Here is a 21,015-nt window from a genome sequence, read left to right as displayed (position 1 = left end):
ATAAGAAACATCCCAGGGATAGATTAAATGGTGCTTTGTTGACTTTGAACATTTTAAAAATCAGTAAGACGGGTAACACAACTATTAACAATCCATGGATTTTAGAATGAACTGCTGAATTAGACCAGACTGTAGAAGTTCTAATTCCAGAATGGAAGAAAGGAAATGTGTTGGATTGGAGAGATTTTTGCATTTGTTCCAACGAGAAGAGAAAAGCTATGTTTTCCATCCAATTATTAGAAATAAGATTTGACTGGGGAAAGACCTCCTGAAGATCTTGGCTACAGGCAGAAGGAAAAGAAAAATCAAAAGCACCAAATTGGTAACACATAATGCTAACCACACTCTAGTGAAACAACTCTGAAACTGGCTGGGACATATATATGTCTCCAGCCAGAATTTTAACTTGGATCTTATTGACTATAGAGTCCTCAAGACTTGTCATGTCATCCCTTCGTATGGCATAGATAAAAATTTATATTACAGTTTGGGTTAGAACCCAGACTAGCTCAAGAAAGGCAGATGTCTTTCACCTGCTCGAACAATGAACAAAAAATTCATTTTATTCGATCTATGTGCACTGTACATTTCATACATTGTTATTAAGAAATGTTACCTTTAAAAGTTGATGTGTTTTCAAAACAGAAGGACCAAATGCCAAGAGGAGGAGCAGGACCTAATGAGATTCATTCTGAAGGATGCTGAGGTACTGACACACTTGTTCTGGAATCTTGCTTCGTCCAGCCTTACAAACTGATCCAGCCAGGACCTCACTTCAATCTAAACTTTCATAGCACCCAGAGACTGGACAGCAAATGTCACAGCTATTTCTTAGGACTGTTTTCTCTGTTTTCTTGGGCCTGCAAAAAGAAATCCCACGTCCCAAATCAGGAAGCAATTTTAAGACCGTTGTCCCATTCCTTAAGTTGAGGTGTGTGGTTTTGGTCATCTTATGGGTTATGGATGTGTTGTCATTTAAGGGGATGGTCGCACATAGTTATGGCCTTGGACAGGGAGGAAAGGAAATAGGGAACTTAGACCTAGGGGTTTCTCTCTTTCCTTTCCTTTTCTCTATCCTTTCTTTCTTAGATAAAGGGAAGGGGATTGAGAAGAAAGGGGAGTATCGAAATATCATATAGGAATAATAGAAGAAAGGGGTAGAGTATGGAATCTACTCTTCAACTTAGAGTCATTGCTATTCTCAAATAAGGTTGTGTTTGTTTACATTGAAGCGCATTATCGTATTTGATACAGGCTTAAGGTTTTCATTGATACAAATCCTTATGTATTGATACAAAATATAAGGTTAATTTTGTTACAACATAATGTATGTATATATCAACTCTTGTAAAAGTATTTTGCCTATGCAACTTATTTACAAAAGACAAGGTTTAGTCCCATTGCTTTTAATAGCTTCCATTGCAAACTGTTAGGAATGGTTAAGAAATACAAGCCAATAGTCAGACAAACTTATGGCCATGTAAGAGACTAACTAGTCTAGATTATTACAAAAATATGCACCCAAGTTTGAACAGATAATAAATAGCTAGAAACAAGTAATATTTTCTTGTTAAAAGATGCTATCAATAGATAACTGGTCTTCAAAAACCTCAGAGATCCATTGAGTATGACATTTAAAGTTGTTTCGTTATTAAAGATCCTTTTCAATTATGAGACAGGTTTGTTCCTGGCAGTACCTCAACTCACTTCAAAGAACATGATGAGTATTGGAAGGACCTCCAATTGGAGATGGTTTTAATTATGGCAAGCTAGCTATTGGGCAGAGAAAGTGTCCTATTTCTTCTGCAGAGAGAGTGCTCTCCAAAATGGGCAAACTTAAACATAGGCCAAGTCAACTGCCAAGCTCTGCCAAGACAGAGTAAGCAAGTCCTTCATATTTCCTGCTTCACAAATGTGTCTGCCAGACATGCTGGGCCAGAAGACTGAAGACAGAAGATGATGCTCCAGCATTATAAAAAACACTGGGGACCGGCCAGGCAGTCAACTGTCCTTGTCATTTCTACAGTTTTGGAAGCTGCTTGCTCTGCACTCCTGCTTACTCAGCAATATTCCTTCTCAGGTCTCTGATGGTATTAAAGACTAGATAGTGTAGTCTCACAAGTAAACTTAAGTTACAAAGGATCTAAGAAAATGTTTTAGGTTCTAAGGAGATGTTTTAAGGATAGTAAGTGCAAGTTACAAAGGTTGGAGGACATGAAAGTTTACTTTGCTAGGTTTCTAAGGTTGGTAGATGAAAGTTGGAGGGTATAGAAGGTACTTGATGAAGGTTGGGGGAAATTGTAAATTGGGGATTTAAGGTTGATAGTTACAAATTATGAAAGTTAGAGAGGGTGAACGCTTAAGATGGTAATGATAAAGTGATTAAATACAAAACTCTGAACTCGCAAGGATAGAATACATAATAAAATACTTTCTCCTAAGTTGCCAACTACAAATGGTCTGGACATTGTAAATGTAATGATTACACCACAGATTTTATAATCATTTCATAATTGTTCCTGCCGTATGTTGTTTATTATCGTAAGAGAACCTTTATACTTAGATGAAAGGGGGAAATGCAAGGAGTTGGCTGGTGCTGCTATGTACCCCCAAATTCTGGTTGCCCCCATGAGGAAATTCTCAAGTATCCCAGCTTTTGTTGTGCAAACCTTGCTCCCCAAGTTAATTGGAAAATAAAAGGCTAAATCCTGTGATTGGGCAATAGATAGAGGGAGGCAGGCTTTTAGTTACCCGGCCGGGGGTCACAGGTAGAGAGAGAGAAGAAGAAAAGAGACCAAGGGAGGAAGAAGCCACCATGAGAGGAGACAGACTATGAGCAAATGGCCAGGAGAGACAGCAACAACAAGGTGTATATTTCTTAGATATAAATCAGAATAGCTCCCAAACTTGCCCGATCTAGGCTTATGTCTTATAAACAAAATACCTGGAATGTGTTTCTATTATATGGGCTGCTAGAATCCATAACTCCTTTGCAGCCATCCATGTCTGACATCTTTCCATGAGCAAAGAGTTCCTGTGACTCATCAGGTGTGTGTATCAGCAGGTTCTTTCCTTTCATTCGGTTTAATGAATATAATACTCCACTTTGTTTCTCCCTTTCCTGTTTGTGGACATGGGTTATTTTAGCTGTTTGGCTGCTGTGAATGTAAGTTTCTATGACTATTCCTGGGTGAGTCTCCTTAAAGACACAGTTTTGTCTTCCATGAATGAGCAGACGAGTGTGAAATTAGAATCATCAGTTAGCTGCAAGTTTAATTTTATTTTTAAAATCTTCTTTCTCGCCAGAGGAAAACACCAAACGTCATCTGGAACCCTGGTGCACGGAGGCTCCCGGAAAGAGCGGCACAGATCTTCCCGGTTGCTGCCGCCGCAGAGAGGACTTAGGCAGTACCCCACGAGCAAACTTGAACCTTGGAACCACAGGTAGGACCAACTTTTCCCCTGCAAGAAACCTGCCTGGTGAACTCAAGACACAGGCCCACAGGAACAGCTGAAGACCTGTAGAGAGGAAAAACTACACGCCCGAAAGCAGAACACTCTGTCCCCATAACTGGCTGAAAGAAAACAGGAAAACAGGTCTACAGCACTCCTGACACACAGGCTTATAGGACAGTCTAGCCACGGTCAGAAATAGCAGAACAAAGTAACACTAGAGATAATCCGATGGCGAGAGGCAAGCGCAGGAACCCAAGCAACAGAAACCAAGACTACATGGCATCATCGGAGCCCAATTCTCCCACCAAAGCAAACACGGAATATCCAAACACACCAGAAAAGCAAGATCTAGTTTCAAAATCATATTTGATCATGATGCTGGAGGACTTCAAGAAAGACATAAAGAACTCCCTTAGAGAACAAGTAGAAGCCTACAGAGAGGAATCGCAAAAATCCCTGAAAGAATTCCAGGAAAACACAATCAAACAGTTGAAGGAATTAAAAATGGAAATAGAAGCAATCAAGAAAGAACACATGGAAACAACCCTGGACATAGGAAATCAAAAGAAAAGACAAGGAGCTGTAGATACAAGCTTCACCAACAGAATACAAGAGATGGAAGAGAGAATCTCGGGAGCAGAAGATTCCATAGAAATCATTGACTCAACTGTCAAAGATAATGTAAAGCAGAAAAAGCTACTGGTCCAAAACATACAGGAAATCCAGGACTCAATGAGAAGATCAAACCTAAGGATAATAGGTATAGAAGAGAGTGAAGACTCTGCTCAAAGGACCAGTAAATATCTTCAACAAAATCATAGAAGAAAACTTCCCTAACCTAAAAAAAGAGATACCCATAGGCATACAAGAAGCCTACAGAACTCCAAATAGATTGGACCAGAAAAGAAACACCTCCCGTCACATAATTGTCAAAACACCAAACGCACAAAATAAAGAAAGAATATTAAAAGCAGTAAGGGAAAAAGGTCAAGTAACATATAAAGGCAGACCTATCAGAATCACACCAGACTTTTTGCCAGAAACTATGAAGGCCAGAAGATCCTGGACAGATGTCATAGAGACCCTAAGAGAACACAACTGCCAGCCCAGGTTACTGTATCCTGCAAAACTCTCAATTAACATAGATGGAGAAACCAAGATATTCCATGACAAAACCAAATTTACACAATATCTTTCTACAAATCCAGCACTGCAAAGGATAAAAAAGGGTAAAGCCCAACATAAGGAGGCAAGCTATACCCTAGAAGAAGCAAGAAACTAATCATCTTGGCAACAAAACAAAGAGAAGAAAAGCACACAAACATAACCTCACATCCAAATATGAATATAACAGGAAGCAATAATCACTATTCCTTAATATCTCTCAACATCAATGGCCTCAACTCCCCAATAAAAAGACATAGATTAACAAACTGGATACGCAATGAGGACCCTGCATTCTGCTGCCTACAGGAAACACACCTCAGAGACAAAGACAGACACTACCTCAGAGTGAAAGGCTGGAAAACAACTTTCCAAGCAAATGGTCAGAAGAAGCAAGCTGGAGTAGCCATTCTAATATCAAATAAAATCAATTTTCAATTAAAAGTCATCAAAAAAGATAAGGAAGGACACTTCATATTCATCAAAGGAAAAAATCCACCAAGATGAACTCTCAATCCTCATCTTCGGTTGGTTTATATACAAGTGTGCAATTTCTAGGCTTGAAAGTAAAATGATGCTATCTGGTGCTGGATAGAGGAGCCTTATTTTTTATTATGGCAGCTTGCTATTTTTGTAACATGGTGATTTGGTTGAACACAATAAAGTACAGTAGTAACTGATCTCCCCTTCTTCCTGGATGAGTGAGGAGATGATTAAAAAAAAATCTTCTTTCTTTTTCTTTTTCTTCCTTCCTTTTTCGTTTTGCTTTGTTCTTGAGGCAGGATTTTGTAGGGAGCCATTCTGAGCTATACAGTCACAAAGGATGTGGCGAGCGGGTGTGGCGGTAGTCCCAAGATGGCGCCCGGGACTGCAGCTAAGTCTCATGACTAGCACCTGACTTCCTCACACACCTGAAACTAGCCACGGCCATTGTGAGAGCTGCGCAGGCGCACCATGACCCAAAATCAGGTCATGTGACTTGGACCTATGAACTGAGATTACGCAGTCTGGACTGAGGAGGTGGAGTTGAGGGAGGATATAAGGGAGTGTGCTGGGGGCAGAGGGAGGAGGGAGAGAGAAGGGAAGAAAAGAGAGAATGCTGCTTGCATGCAGAAAGAAAGGTTCCTGAATAAACCGCTTTGAGAAGAACGTCGTGGTGTCGCTCCTTTCTGCGGGACGGAGATGGAAGCGACAGGGTTTCTCTGTGTAGCCTTGGCTGCTCTGAAACTCACTCCGTAGACCAGGCTGGCCTCAAATTCAGAGATCCACCTGCCTCTGCCTCCCAAGTGCTAGGATTAAAAGTGTGCGCCACCACCCAGCCTAAAAATCGACTGTCTAAAGTAGTTATCTACAGTAGTTCCCACATGAGTGGGTGAGGCTTTGTTGTGTCACATGACCCCATGGCCGTTGGTCTGGAGTCTGTTGACTTGCTGGCATGTGAGCTGTAGAAAGGCAGAACTGTGATTTTTCAATCCCTTTGCTGACGATTGGTGCTGAGGACTTTTATGGCTCTGGTATCCATTCATTTGCCTCTGTCTGTGAAGAGTCTACTCAAGTCTGTCTTCCACATTTGCACCAAGTCGTTAGCTTATACTACTGAGCTTTGAGAATGTTTTTGTGATCTATGCAGAAGTCCCTTTTCCAATATGTGTGCTGTGAATGTTCTCTGGTAGCCTGTGGATTTTCTTGTTGCTTTTCTTAGATGATCCTTTCCTAATGTGATAAAGAAATAAGACCTGGGGATGGAGAGATGTCTCAGTGGTTAAGAGCACTGGCTGCTCCCTCAGAGAACCTGAGTTTGATTCCCAGCAACCTCATGGGGACTCACAACCATCTTTAACTGTAATCTCCGAGAACCCAATGCCTTCTTCTGACTTCCTTAGGCACCAGGCACTTCGACGGTGCACAGACATACATGCAGCCAAAACACCCAAACACACAAAACAAAATCCATACATCTTTTCAAAAACTGACAAGGGTTTCCTTCTTTAGCACTTTGAAGTGTGCAGTTTTATACTGTCCGTGTATTCTCTTGCTTTATAATGGGCTCTAGAACATTTTTGTGTGTATACATTTTACCCTCTCCTCCCAACAGGCTTTACTTTAGCCCAGGTTGGTCTTGGAGCACGCTTTATCCTGTAACTTGTGACAAGTCTCCTGACTCAGTCTCCTGGATACTGGAATTACAGTTGTGTGACACCATGGTCAGCTGTCTTCTTCTTTGTTGAGACAGACCTGTGTAGCTTTCAGGGATACGGTGTGATAATTTTATACATACACACGGTGTTTAATGATCAAGTTGGGTGATAAACATTTCCATCTCATTTTAGCCTTCGAGTTCTTCTGCAATTTAACATAGATTGCAATGTGTATACCTACTGCGCTATAGAAAACCAGGGCTAGTTCTTCCTCTAAAAATGTTTTGAGGTCCCTTAACTTTTCTATTTCTTAGCCTCTGGTGGCCATTTTTCTTCTATATTTAAAATTTTGTGTTTAGAGTAGTACATGTTTATGGGCACGTTTGTGTATACATACTTATGCACAGAAATGCATATGTGTATCTGTGTGGAGGCCAGAGGTTGACATTTGCTCTCCCCCTCTTTCTGTCTGTCTGTCTCTGTGTGTCTCTGTCTGTCTCTCTCTGTCTCTGCCTGTCTCTCCGTCTCTCTATCTCTGTATCTCTCTCTCCACTGAACCCTGGAGCTTACCAACTGGCCATGGCTGTCCAGCAAGCCCCAGAGATCCTCCTGTCTCTGCCCTGACATCACTGGGGTTTGAGCTCTGGCTGATATGCCTGGGGATTTGAACTCAGGTCCTCTTGCTTGTGCGACAGGCACTTTGTCAATGGAGCTTCTCAGCCACACCAGCGTCTTCCTATGAAATTAGCCTTTGGCTCCTACAAGCAAGTGAGAACGGAGAACGTATACATTTGTCTTTGTGCATCTGGATTATTTTACATAATTCAGTAGCCTCCAGCTCTATTCGCACTGCTACAAATGACATTTTAACTCTTTTCTGGATGAGTAATATTTTGTTGTATGGAACTCTCTCTTGAAGCACCAGAACTCTACTCCCACTAAACACAATTCCCTGTCACAGTTCTTCCCAGTTTTCTCATTTGATGCTATTATGAATTATTTATTTATTTTAGTGTCTTATTTTTTGAGGTTATAATGACATCATTTCCCCCTTTCCCTGTCCTCCTTCCAGCCCTTGCTCTCTCTCAGATCCATGACCTCATGTGACTAACTTAGATACTTAAGACAGTTAATATTGTCCCCTCACACTGGTGAGGGGTTATCTAGATCAGGCTAATTAAAGTGGGAAGAGCCTAAGACCGAATGACACCATGCCCTGAGCGTGGGTCCTGACTACATACAAAGGAGAGAGTGTGAGCAGAGCCCTAACATTCATTTCTCTGCTTTCTGACGACAGGCAGGATGTGCCCAGCTGCCTGAAATCCCTGTCACCACGACATACATTGCACTGCACTTCCAAACCATAAGTCAAAATAAACCCTTTCTCCCTTCAGATGCTTTTGTCAGGGTATTTTAACCTAGCAACAGGAAAAGCAGCTAAGACAGTATTCCACATAGTTGGAATTGGAGTGTTTGTTAGTGTCTGGTTGATGTCCCAATGTCCTCCAGGTTCCTGTCGTGGCGTGTGACAAGAACGCTTTCCTCTTTGAGGATCATAAAACCTCCATTCTGTGTAGATGTCAAGTCTTTACCGTTCAGCTGCTGCTTCCCTGTCTTGGCTAGTGAAGCGGATATGGTAAGATGATCAGGCAATTGTTCTTTGACATCCGCCTTCAACCCTGCGAGCTGTCACCAGAAGTGTGATCGCCGGATCACAGGACGATCTTGTCGAGAAATCTGTGCGTCTTCTGTATAATTGAACCATTTCATCTCTCCATAGACACTGCGTAAGGTTCCGACTTTCCCATGTCCTCATTGTTTTCTGTTCCCTTATAAATATTCTCTTGAGAACTTCACCCCATCCAGCACCACATTCTAACGGTAGCTGGCCTTGCATGGCGGCTTTGATTTGCATCTCTCTGTTAATCGATGATACTGATGATCTCTTCCTCATCCAGAAACATCTACTCCTATCCTCTGGTGAGGGGGAAGGGGGTGTGGAGAGGACAGGGAAATCAATCAGGACTACAATTTGTGATCACCTCATTTGAGCAACAGTAGCTGTTGACACGAAGACAAAAAATAACAAGGACCTGGTGTGAGACACCCTGCATCTTACTGGTATGAATGTAGGCTGCAGCGGTTAGTCGGGAAAGGACTGGAGTGCCCGAAATTAAAATAGTTATTGTGCGTTCCAAATAAGGCCAGAACTCATAGAGGCGTCTATTTCTATGATGACTGCAGCTCTATTCACAATGGACTCAGCATGGCTTTGACCTCAGCATGGCAGAACATGACCCCGGGGTTGTAATCCTCCTGTCTTCCAAGTGCTGGAGGTACAGCTGGGGGCACCACACTCAGATTTCTTTTGTTCACTTTAAAACGAGTTATTTGTCGTTATCGTTGGCTTGTAGAAGCTTCTTTTACATCGTGAATTTTGGGCCTTTATCTATATATAATTTACAAGCATTTTCTACCAAAATGTTGAGTTTTCTCAAGCCCTTTGTGGGAATATGATCTCTCTGGGCTTGGGAATTTAACCTAATTGAGAATGTTGACAAGTTTCCGCTTTGGAATTACCTAGCTCAGTAAGACTGCGGCAGCGCCAGTGATGGGGTAAACTGGTGCTGGAGCGCCACCTAGTGTGCACCACGGGTGACCCACACTGAGGCTTGGGATCTCTCAGGCAGCAGGTCCAGATGCCACCGCAGTCCTTTGGCAGTACTCCTCTGCATCAGAATGTTGGTTATTTGTTCTCTTTCCCCTCAGCCTGGAGGAAGTGGGAGTTTGAAATTTCCTCCCAACTGCTCTGCACATGGTGGATGATGAGTATGATTCAAGTGGAGAAAACTACAGAAATTTCTACCAGATTTCAATATGGCGGGCTTCACAATGACCAGGGGGAACAAAAAGCTCTCAATTGGTTTCTAGATTTTTCTAGGGCCAGTTGACCTCTGAATTATTACATTTATGCCTCCACAGGGAGGGAAGATCCAGGGCTTGCTCTTCCATTATTTTGCGGACACCATTTCCCTCTCTCGGGTGAGTCTTCTGATGAGGAACAGCCTGTGGCATCAGCGAAGACGTGTTTAGTTTTAATAAACATTTATAGCCTTTTAATAAATCTCATTAGTCAACTAAAGTAAATTAGAAGAGGCTGATCCTTTATGGTTTGTGGAATGGTGAGAATGAGAATGGCCCCCCAGGCTCATCTGTTTGAGTACTTGGTCTCTGGTTGGTAGAACTGTTTGGGAAGGATTGGGAGGTGTGTCTCTGGGGATGGACTTTGAAGTTTCAAAAGAGCCAGTGTCTCTCTCTGCCTGGAGTGTATGTCTCAATAAGCAGACACTTAGTTATTGGTCCAGTGCCATGCTTGCTTGATGCCACACTCCCCACCATGGTGGTTATGTACTCCAGCCCTCCGATAATGGGAAGCCCTAAATAAACCCTTTCTTCTGTAAGTTGTCTTGGTTATGGTGTTTTTTGCAGTGATAGAGGAGTAACTAAGACAGTTTGTGTTTCCTGTCCTGTCTAGGATCACGTGAATGTGGATCCATCTCGGAACCCTGGAATTGTCTTTTTGGTAGAGCCTCACTGAGCTGCCCAGGCAGGCCTTGGGTTAGACCTGCCTTCGTCAGCTCCTCAGTGCCTGGGTCACAGACTCACATCACCAGGCTTCGCCGCATGTTGTCTCGATTAATGTAAATTTACAGAAAATTTGAAGTGAGGTAGTGTGAATCTTCTAATTCTGCTCTTCTGCCTTCAACAGGTATCTCTGGCTATAGTTATCCACATCATTCTGGGGGGGAAGTTGGTGTATAGAGTTCTCTGGTGAATAGATCTGGCATTCAACCTCCATTTCCTCAAGTCCTTTTAACAAAGGTCTATAATCTCTCAGCATAAAGAGACTGCACACATTTGGTCTTCTTTACCATTATTACATGGTTTTCTTATATAAATGGCAATTAAGGTTTCACTTTTCTCGTGTTTCTTGTCAGCATAAAAAAGCGTGGCAGGGATTGGCAGTATGTACTCATCAATCCTCTGCAAGGCCCTGAGCGAAACATGGACAAATGAATTAAATAGAAGTACCACCATTTCTACAGATCGAGGCTGCGTCTTTTTAAATTCACTTATCGATTGAAGTAGCTCTTCCAGAAGACTCTCGAATTTTCTACATATACAACCATGACATCTTCAAATAAAGAGCTGACTTTTTATTTCTCAATCTCTGTAACTTTGATTTATTTTATTTCCTATTATATTGACCACAAATCACATGCAATATTTAATGATAGGCACGGTGAGCACCCTCACCCAAGTGGAGTGTATGTGTGTGTGCATACGTGTTTGTCTATGTGTATGTGTGTGTGCGTGCATGAATATCTATGTGTGTGTGTATTAGCATGTTGTTGTACGTATATTTATGTATGTGTTTGTATTAGTGTGTGTGTTTCTGTGTTAGTGTGTCTGTGTATGTCTATGTGCCTATGTGTGTGTGCATTAAACATGTTTCAGCTGGTCTGGAGAGATAGCTCAGTGGTTAAGAGCACTGACTGTTCTTCCAGAGGTCCTGAGTTCAATTCCCAGTGATCACATGGTGCCTCACAAGCATTGTAATGGGATCCGATGTCCTCTTCTGGTGTGTCTGAAGACAGCTACAGTGTATACATATAAATAAAATAAATTTAAAAATGTTTCATGCTGAAACATTTCCTTCTATTGTTGGCAAGCTAAAAGGTATAAATAAATGTTAAATATCACATTTATAGTTATAAATGAATGTTAAATTCTGCCTCTACATAATTTTTCCATTTTTATATTTCTGTTAATGTGATGACTTACATTTTTAAAAATTTTTTAGCTAACCTCCCTGAGCATGAGTTACTTTTCCTTTTATTAAATTTACTTTGATACTACGTGGTTGAAAATACTGGGTCTGTAGTTACAAGGGGCATTGACGTCTTCCTTTCTTTTGATGGTATTTGTACTTCACTATTTAGACAAAGTCGATAGCCCAGGCTAGACTTGAAATCACTATGTAGTTCAGACTGGTTTCAAACCCACAGCAATGCTAGCAATCTGAGTGCTAGCATTGTAGAAAGGCTGTGGATACATGCAGAAACACCACAGCATCTCTGACTGGGATGTTGGGGCTGGACTGGGCTTGTGAGTTGAGGTGGGATGTGCCGGGCCTGGTATGGTGCCACATTCCTTTCACTTAACTACTCTGGAGGCAGAGTCTGACAGATTTCTGTGAGTTCCAGGCCAGCCTTGGCTACATGGAAAGTTCCGGGCTAGCCTGGGCTTCATAGTGAGACCCTGTCTCCAAAACATAAGGAAATGGTGTGGGGTTGGAAGTGTTTCTTAAAGAGTTTATGTAATGTTGACCTTTTAAATTTATTTTTCAAATCTTTGATCCAGTACACTGCTGAAGGCTTTCATATTTTCTATGTTGAGTTGATGCTTTTCGTCCCCCATCCCTGTAAGGTTTTTAAATGTTTAATTTATTTTTAAAATGTTAAGATAGTCAGGGGTAAAAAAAAAGATAGTCACAGGTGAAAACGTGGCTCAGTTGGTAATGTTGGGCACGCATGAAGCCCTAGATTTGATCCCTTAAACCATATAAAACAGGTGTGGTGATTGACATCTCTAGTCCCTCCCAGGCAGATCAAGAGTTCAAGATCAGATTCAGCCTTAGTTCTTAGCACAAAATGGGTTGCAGTTAGCTTGGGATACCTGAGACTGCACTGCAAAATAAAAATGAATCTATTCTGACTTTTCCTGTTTTGGTATATTGCTTTCAAGGCCATTTTCAGTTTTGCTGAAACAGTTGAAATGTAGGACAGGAAATACACTCCTCTAGAAGGGCATATCCCTCCATCTGGGTGCTGGGGTGTTGGACTAAGTCTGTCTCCATCAGGATGCTGGGTGCTGGACTGAGTCTATCTCTGTCAGGGTGCTGGGTGCTGGACTGAGTCTATCTCTGTCAGGGTGCTGGGTGCTGGACTGAGTCTGTCTCTGTCAGGGTGCTGGGTGCTGGACTGAGTCTGTCTCTGTCAGGGTGCTGGGTGCTGGACTGAGTCCTTTCCAGGCTTAACTGAGCTGAGTCTGGACTTACTGCTTATGACTCAGTTCCAATCCATCTGAGAATCGGATGAAAACCTCTCCTTCAGTGGTTACTGGTAGAGTCTAGCACTCCTGTGTGCTCTGTGTTCCAACTGGTACCTTTTTGAGCTGAGAGTGCGGGTCACTTGACTTCAAAAACCAGCCGCAAGATCCTGGATCTTTGGGGAGAGTTCCTTGCTCTGCAGTGTTTAGACCCCAACCTTCTGGGGCTCTCTCCACCCAGACCCCCTTCCCCTGCTGTGAGCAGTTGACTGAGTTCTCTTTCTTGCTCCCCAACAGTAGCCCTGCAGAGGTCTCTTGCCTCTCCTGACCCTTAACCTTTGCCCCTCAGCCATCACCCTGCAGGGCACCCCAGGGAGAGCTTCAGTGAGCTCGTCAAGACTCCCCGTGTGCCAGGCTCCCTGAGATTCTGCTCCAGCACACCAGCCCACGCAAGCTTCTCTTATTAGTGGAGCCCCCCTTTCCCTCAGGAGAAGCCGCTGCAAGGCTTGTCACTTCCGGAAACATTATCTTGCATGTTTGTTTTGGTCTGCCTGAAGGGATTTTCAAAACTGCGTTTTTTTTAATAGGTTTTTTTTAATACGTTTTTTAATACGTTTTTAATACGTTTTTTAATACGTTTTTTTTAACAGGTGCTCCTGGCAGCAGGAGACACTAGTGGAAGTACAGGACTCTCTGCCTCCTGAGTGGGAGCAGACACCCCCAGTTGTTATTTCCTTGTGTTCAGGGCTTTTGCTTACAGGTCTGCTTGTTGGAATAATGGGTGCCTAGGATGATGTCATCGGCTCCCGGAGAAAACAGTTGTTTGCGTATTTGAGGCCTAGCAAACCTAAGTGCCCGAGGTCTGGATCACTGCAAATCCGAATTCGGTAACTGAGGTTTTGATGGCTTGAACTGGGCCCACTGAGTACAAGGAGAAGAAAACTTGACCTTGAGCACAGCACCTGTGCTGGCTGTACCTGCGACAGGTGTGACCCTCTCTGCCATTTCAGGTTCTGTCTTTTATGCATTGGTCCTGTGGGGCCATCCAAACAAACGTCCTACCTCTCAGCTCCCTTTGCATTGGTATCTGTGACCAGGGTCAAAGTGGCCCAGGCGCCTGGCTCACCCGTCACCACATCCATTTTCTTACGATCTTGGCCCATCGTCTCATATGACGTTAGTAATCACACGCTTCCAAGCAGGTGGCAATCTTTGTCTGGTTCATCTAGCTGTCCCCAGTGGAGAGTATGTCCAGACCCCCAAATGCTATGCCAGGAACTGCCTCCTCTCATTTATTCTTTGTTTCTGCAATCTTTTACAAGTGGCATTTTAAAGTTTATCCCCCCATTACACCTTCAGTGGATTGCGATTTCAGCTTCTAAGATCATAACGTATTTCACATTACCCCGTGTAGCCTGGTGCCCCTCTCCACTCCGCCCGCTGCTGTCTGTGCCACCTTAGAGTGTCCTCTGTCTGCTCAGGCTGGCCCCTGCCTGCCTAACTCAGTCAGCTTTGCCTGAACCTGATTCAGAGCCGCGAGAAAACACAATTTTATGTATGTGGAGCCCTCTGCTGGTGCAGGAGGGATGGCTCATGCCTGAAACCGCCATAGAACTAAAGCACTAAGTCTGTTCACCTCTGACAAACCTGCGGGATTCCCACTTCTTACTGTCATAGACTGAAGGCTCCCAGTCTCTGTGCCGGCGCCGAGTACTCCTCACACGCCAGGCACTGGGCGAATCTCATCCCTATTATATCTCACAGGCTGTAGGTGTAACCCAAAGGTAGACCATAGGCTTAGTAGGTGCAAACCCTGGGTTACATTCTCATCATGCTTGACTTGACACACACACACACACACACACACACACACACACACAGAGAGAGAGAGAGAGAGAGAGAGAAAGAGACAAAGACAGAGACAGAGAGAGACAGAGACAGACAAAGAGAGACAGACACAGACAGACAGACAAAAGACAGAGACACAGAGAGAAAGAGAACCATTTATCCCTCACAGCCCCAAACCATGACAGATCCGAGCATATGAGACCCACTGAGGAATAACTCTTAGAAGAAAGACAAGGGACAAGGCTGGGAGGAGGCTCAGCACATGAAGTGCTGGCCTCCAGATTCCCAGATCCTTGTAAAGGCAAAGTGTGTGTGGTGACCCACCTGTGATCTCAATGCTCAGGGGACAGGGAATCCCCAGAACACACTGCTGGTCTGAGTGTTTGGAAAGAGACCTGCTTCAGAGTGACAGAAGACCCATCTCTTTAATCCTAGCACTTGGAAGGCAGAGGCAGGTGAGGTGGATCTGATTTGGAGTTTGAGGCCAGCCTGGTCTACAGAGAGAGAGTTCCAGGACAGACAGCCCTGCACAGTGAAACCCTGGCTCAAACAAAACAAAATAAAACAAAAACAAAAACAAAAACAGCATGAGGGGAAGGGGATGGGGAGGAGAGGACAAGGAGGAGGGGAGGGAGAAAGGGGAAGGAGGGAGAGAGCAGAGAAGAGAGAGGACAACATCATTCTTGATCCTCCACAAATGTATGTGCCACACATGCTCACACACACGCATGCCACATACATGAAAGGAAAGAAAGAAGGCAGAAAGGTACAAAGGAGCAGAAGGGGACTCTGGAAGGAGCCAAGCAGGAAGTTTGGCTCAGCTCTGCCAGAGTTGGCCTATCCCAAGGAAGCTTTGAAGCAGCCTGCAGTAGTCATGGGTTATCCTGAGGCAGAGATTGCTCACCCCGTGTGAGGTAATCATCAGCTTCAGGCTCCTAGGCAAGAGAGCATGTGTGTGTGGGGAGGAGGGTCCTTGGGGAGCAGGGGTAACTGAAGTGTGAGCAGTGGAGCCTTGCAGCGGGAAGAAAAAGAGCACTGTGGCCGAGAAGGGGGTCTGGTGTGCAAATGCTACCACCGTCAACACGGTTTCAACAGCATCAACCACGGTGCTTGGGAGGCGTGGTCTTCCACATGCTTTAGGCACTCCACAGACTGCCAGTGTTTTATGGCCTCCAATGGCCCAGAATCTTGTCAGGTGGAGATTGCAACTGAGTCTTATGAACAAGGAGAGTGAGTATGCAAAGGACGTACTCCAGGCTGGTCTTGAACTCTTAGTTCCCTTCTCTCAGCTCTCTGCTCCAGTTGTTAATATTCCCCAGGAAGTGGTGCCTACCTCTATTTTAAGCTTCTGATTTAGGCTTCTCAGGATGCTGCCCCCCTGGAGTCAGAGCCTCTCCCTACCGTTTCAATCTGACATCAGGAGTCGGTCACGTCTACCCCAGCTGCTCTTGTAGCTAGCTGGAGACTAGTCATTTGTTGCCCAACTTGGCCTGGGTATTGAGTTTTCCCTGCCCTCTCTCCATGTTCCCTTACAGGTAAGACCAGATGATGGATTCTTGGTCCCACAGCATTGGCAGACACAGTGGCCAAATACCGTGGAGTTCTACTGGCGTCTCCCTGCTCTCTGTCAAGTCTTTGCTTCATGCTTCTTTACGATTTATTTTAGTGTGTGTGTGTGTGTGTGTGTGTGTGTGTGTGTGTATGTGAGTGTGTGTGTGTGTGTGTGTGTGTGTGCGCGCGCACATGTGTGCACGTGCCTGTAGAGACCAGAAAAGGGCACCGGACAACCTGGAGCTAGAATTCCATGCATCTATGGGCTGCCTGTTGTGGCTGCTGTGAGCTGCACTCTGCTCCTTTACATGACCCACAAACATGACACTCTTTAACTGTTGAGCCATCTCCAGCCCCAAGAATTTAAAAACAAACAAACACGTTAATGGTTAAAATGGAGCCTCTTTCTCTGCATGCCTGGGTATTGGTTATGGGGAGAGTGGGGTCAAAGCTGTTTCCTGGTTCCTGACAGCCCCATGGTGGCACAGATGGAGGGCTTGGGTGTGCTGCCTGTGGGCAGGAGGAGGTAGTTCCAGGGAATGGCCTCTTGCCAGGGCTGCTGTGCACCCACGGCCTCTTCTCCATGGTGTGGTTCCCTAGCTCATCCAGCACAGTACAGGTCTTGATCCTTGCATGTGACCCTCAATTCTAAACCCATGAGCCCCTGAGACCCTGGCGATAGGTTGTCTGGGATGAATCAGAGATCTATCAGGCACACAAATGGAAGCTCTAGCCACAGCGGTTACACGCTTACTTTAATTGTCATTTTAGGACACACGTCTACTATTTTGCTTGTTTGTTTGTGTCTTAGTTAGGGTTTCCGTTGCTGTGAACAGACACCATGACCAGGGCAACTTTTATAAAGGAAAGCATTTAACTGGGGCCGGCATACCATTATCATCATGGTGGGGAGCATGGCAGCATCCAGGCTGACATGGTGATGGAGAAGGAGCTGAGAGTTCTACATCTTGTTCCAGCTGCAGCCAGGAAAGGACTGGCATCCTCAGGCAGCTTGGAGGAGGGTCTCGAAGTTCACCCCCACAGTGACACACTTCCTCCAACAAGGCCGCACCTCCTAATAGTGCCACTCCTTGGGCCATGCATTTTGAAACGACCACATTCCACGCCCTGGTCCCCCTGTAGACTTGTTCAAGCACATCAGTCTATGAGGACCATACCCAGCCATCCCATAATGCAAAATACATCCCATCCAACTTCAAAAGTCCCCAAAGTCTATAGCGGTCTCCACAGTGCTAACTATCACAGATCAACGGCAAACATAAAAATAAGCTCAGCTTGCTGGACGTCACCACTCTCTTCCTCTGTTCACCTCCTCAAACACAGGATTTAGTTACACCGCACTTCCTCGTGCCCTCTTATTACTTGAACCACACATTTTTTTTCCTTTCTAAGCTAGCTATACTTGATCAAAACACTCTTCATGAGCATAAACCAGAGGACACAGTCTATGCTGAACTTTCCCGAGGCTTCTTTCGTCAATACAATGAATGGGAGTCTCTTCCCCTTAGCCTGAGCTTTAGGCAGACTCTTCAGACCAGGGCAAAAAGCAGACACATTCTTCACCACAACTTCATAAAAATGATCTCCAAGCAACGTACCAAAATTCTCTGAAACTCCTTGAGCAAGGCCTGCGCGGTTCATATCACTCTCCAAACAAAAGCACGGTCAGGCCTATCACAGCAATACCCCAGTCTCTGGTATTCCATTGCTGTGAAGAGACATGACCAAAGCAACTCTTATAAAAGCAAACATTTTTAATTGGCGCTGGCTTACTGTTTCAGAGGCTCAGTCCATTATCATCATGGTGGGGAGCATGGCAGCATCCAGGCCGACTTGGTGTTGGAGAAGTTGCTGAGAGCTCTACAAGTTGTTCCAACTGCAGCCAGGAGAGCCTGGCATCCTCAAGTTTCTAGGAGGAGGATCCTAAAGCCCGTCCCTACAGTGACTCACACCTCCTAATAATGCCACTCCCTGGGCCAATCCATATCACCAAAGTTTGACTTTGTTTTCCTGTGTAGCCTTGGCTATCCTGGCACTCTATCAGGAAGACCTTGAACTCACAGAGATCTGCCTCCCTCTGCATCCTGAGTGCTGGGATTAAAGAAAGGCCTGTATCACCATCCAGCCTTTTTTAAAAATTAATTTATTTTTATTTTGTGGGCATTTTTTTTTACTTGCCTGCCTGTGTGAAGATGTTGGATCCTCTGGATCTGGAGTTACAGACAATTGTGAGCTGACATGTGGGTACTGGCAATTAAACCTGAACCCTATGGAAAAACAACATTGCTCTTTTTTTTTTGGTTCTTTTTTTCGGAGCTGGGGACCGAACCCAGTGCCTTGCGCTTCCTAGGCAAGCGCTCTACCACTGAGCTAAATCCCCAGCCCCAACATTGCTCTTAACTGCTGAGCTAACTCTCCAGTTTTTTTAAGCTTGCTATAAACAGTATGTTGCTACATTTTTAGCAGCTCCATTCAGTTCATGGTTACCACATCTCTTGACTACAGCAAGAGGCCAGGCAAGGTGGCTGACCGACATCAACTAGGCGTTTGTGGGCACATACTATTGTTTGCTCAAGAAGAGAAGGACCCAGCGTCACAATAGTTGCCATCCTTAAGCAGAGACAGCTGTAATGTTCCTCTTCCAATAGCTGAGGAGGACAGAGGCACTCAAACTCACATACTATGGTAGAGGAGTGTGGGCATAAGGACTCTTAGTCTCAAATCCCAAAACCCCACTCTCGGGGAGGAACAGATAGAAACAGAGCAAGAGAACACGCGCGCGGGCGCACATGCACACATGATAGCAGCGACGTAGTTTTAGACTGGTTCTTGACTTCATAGCCCATGTGGCCAACCTGTCTCAAAACAAAACAAAACAAAACAAGCCTTACCGGTTCAAAAACTCAAACAAACTAACTTAAAAAGAAACTGCACTGACACATTCATTTGCTGCTAATTGGACAAACCCAGTCACATGACCACACCTAAGTGGATGGGAGTCTGGGAAATGTAGTCCTCGAGGTGTTTGGGGGGTTGGGGGAGGTGTGGGATGCTTGGAGACGCGTGTATCTTACCATGCGCAGGCTGTGTTAACTGGAGCCTCAGAAGCACAGTAGCTGAGTCTGGAGCATGCATACGCAGTACCCACCTGCCCCCACTCACTCCCGGACCCCCTCTCCTTCCAACCCCAGATAGTCTGGAACGTGTGGTGGCCCCTCTCATATCACCATTCCCATAGTCCTACTCTTACTGTTAACCCTACCCGACTCCTAGAATCAGCCAGAAACTTCTTATTAGGGTTTGTAAGTAGCGAGGCAAGAAAGCTCTGCACATGACAGAACAGATACCCTTTTGGGGGCCCGTAACTAGTTTACCTAACAGACCCTGAGGCAGGCTGCCCTGGTGAATCCATCCATTGAGCTGAGACTCACTCAGAAGGGTCTCAGGCATCTGAAAGCCAGGGACAGAAGCTGAGAGTCGAGTGCGCTGTGTGCCAGAGCCAGCTCTTTATGGGCATCTGAGTTTAACATGCTTCTATTAAAGATGGCCTGAGGCAGACAGCGACCTTTGGCCAGACAATCCTTGTCCACAAGTTTAGAGTAGAGCCCACAGTGTGTACGTACATCAAAAATCTTTCTTAGGTCGTGTGCTCTTCAACATTTATTTGAAGTTTACATTTTTTCGGTTTACTTCAAAAGATAGCCCCTCCCCCTTCCTGATGAAAGACTCTGGCAAAATATACTGTTCATCCTTTATTGACCCTGGTTTTTGACACCGTACTCATGGTCCTCCATGGTACTGGGCCGCTACATTCAGTCTGTATACAACCCTAGGCTACAAGGATTGTTGTCCTGACTGACAATATGGTGGAAAACGGAGATTCAGAGATGGCAGGCAAGGCTGCCCAAAATAACACTGACTTGCTGAACTGAGACCCAGGTCCCAGTAGCTGCAAACCCTGTCCTGTAATCACTGTGCTGGGGTTCCCTGGGTGTCAGATTGACCTCTATCCCAGGGTGGCTCTTGAAGATACAAGAGAAGCCGGGAGGAAGAGCAACAAAAGGAAGCCCTCCCCTAGGTGACGACAGGAGTTTTGAGGACTGTGTCACTGATCCAGCAGACACGTAGCCTACAAAGGTCCCCGGAGAGGTTATGTGACACCCCGACTTGGGCACCATGTTGCAGGTAGCCAGGACCAGATAGGAGTGGGGAGAGCCAGCTCCTGGCTCAGTCATAGCACTTACTGATGAGGAAAGTCCAGAGAGCAGAGACCAAATAGCCAGCCCCACAAAGAAAAGCAGCAGTTGAGCTCTGTCTTGACTGTGTGCAGCCTCGAGGCGTGCTGACCACAGAGGGAAGAGGACCAGGAAACCCCTGACAAGGAACAGACCTGGCCTACTCTCTCTGAAGAGATTCCACACAGCCCCCAGCCATCTCCTGTGCTGTGTGACATCTACCTCGACACTCCCTGCTCATCTGGGGTGTCTCTCCCCCCACCCCACTGCCCTTCGACGGAAGCTCCTTCATGGCAGAGCTGTTACAACCTCTTGTCCCAGACTTAAGTACTTCCCACAGGCCCTTGGTCTGTTAGAGGCTTTCTCACGAGTAGCCCGTCACCAACAATCAATGATCACTCGAGCTATTCCTGGCAGAGTGGGATTGGAGTAGAGATATGGTCCAGAGCTGGATGGTGGGTGGGGGTGGGTTTCAGAAAGGGGCTGGTGCA

At 45.0% G+C, this 21,015-nt stretch overlaps 1 protein-coding gene across 1 annotated transcript in view; it reads right to left on the bottom strand.

Moving 5' to 3' along the window:
• The window catches only part of Chit1 (chitinase 1), a 47,760-nt gene extending 29,591 nt beyond the window's left edge, over positions 1–18,169 (bottom strand). The window contains exon 1 of the mRNA NM_001270848.1: positions 18,063–18,169. The gene's annotated coding sequence lies outside the window, so the exon portion shown is untranslated. The remainder of the gene's footprint in view (positions 1–18,062) is intronic.
• Positions 18,170–21,015: the final 2,846 nt, after the last annotated feature.

The sequence above is a fragment of the Rattus norvegicus genome, chromosome 13 (assembly GCF_036323735.1).
Source record: "Rattus norvegicus strain BN/NHsdMcwi chromosome 13, GRCr8, whole genome shotgun sequence".
In the NCBI taxonomy this organism is placed as follows: domain Eukaryota; kingdom Metazoa; phylum Chordata; class Mammalia; order Rodentia; family Muridae; genus Rattus; species Rattus norvegicus.
Note: the sequence above shows the minus strand (reverse complement) of the source record. Positions and strands in the feature narration are given on the sequence as shown.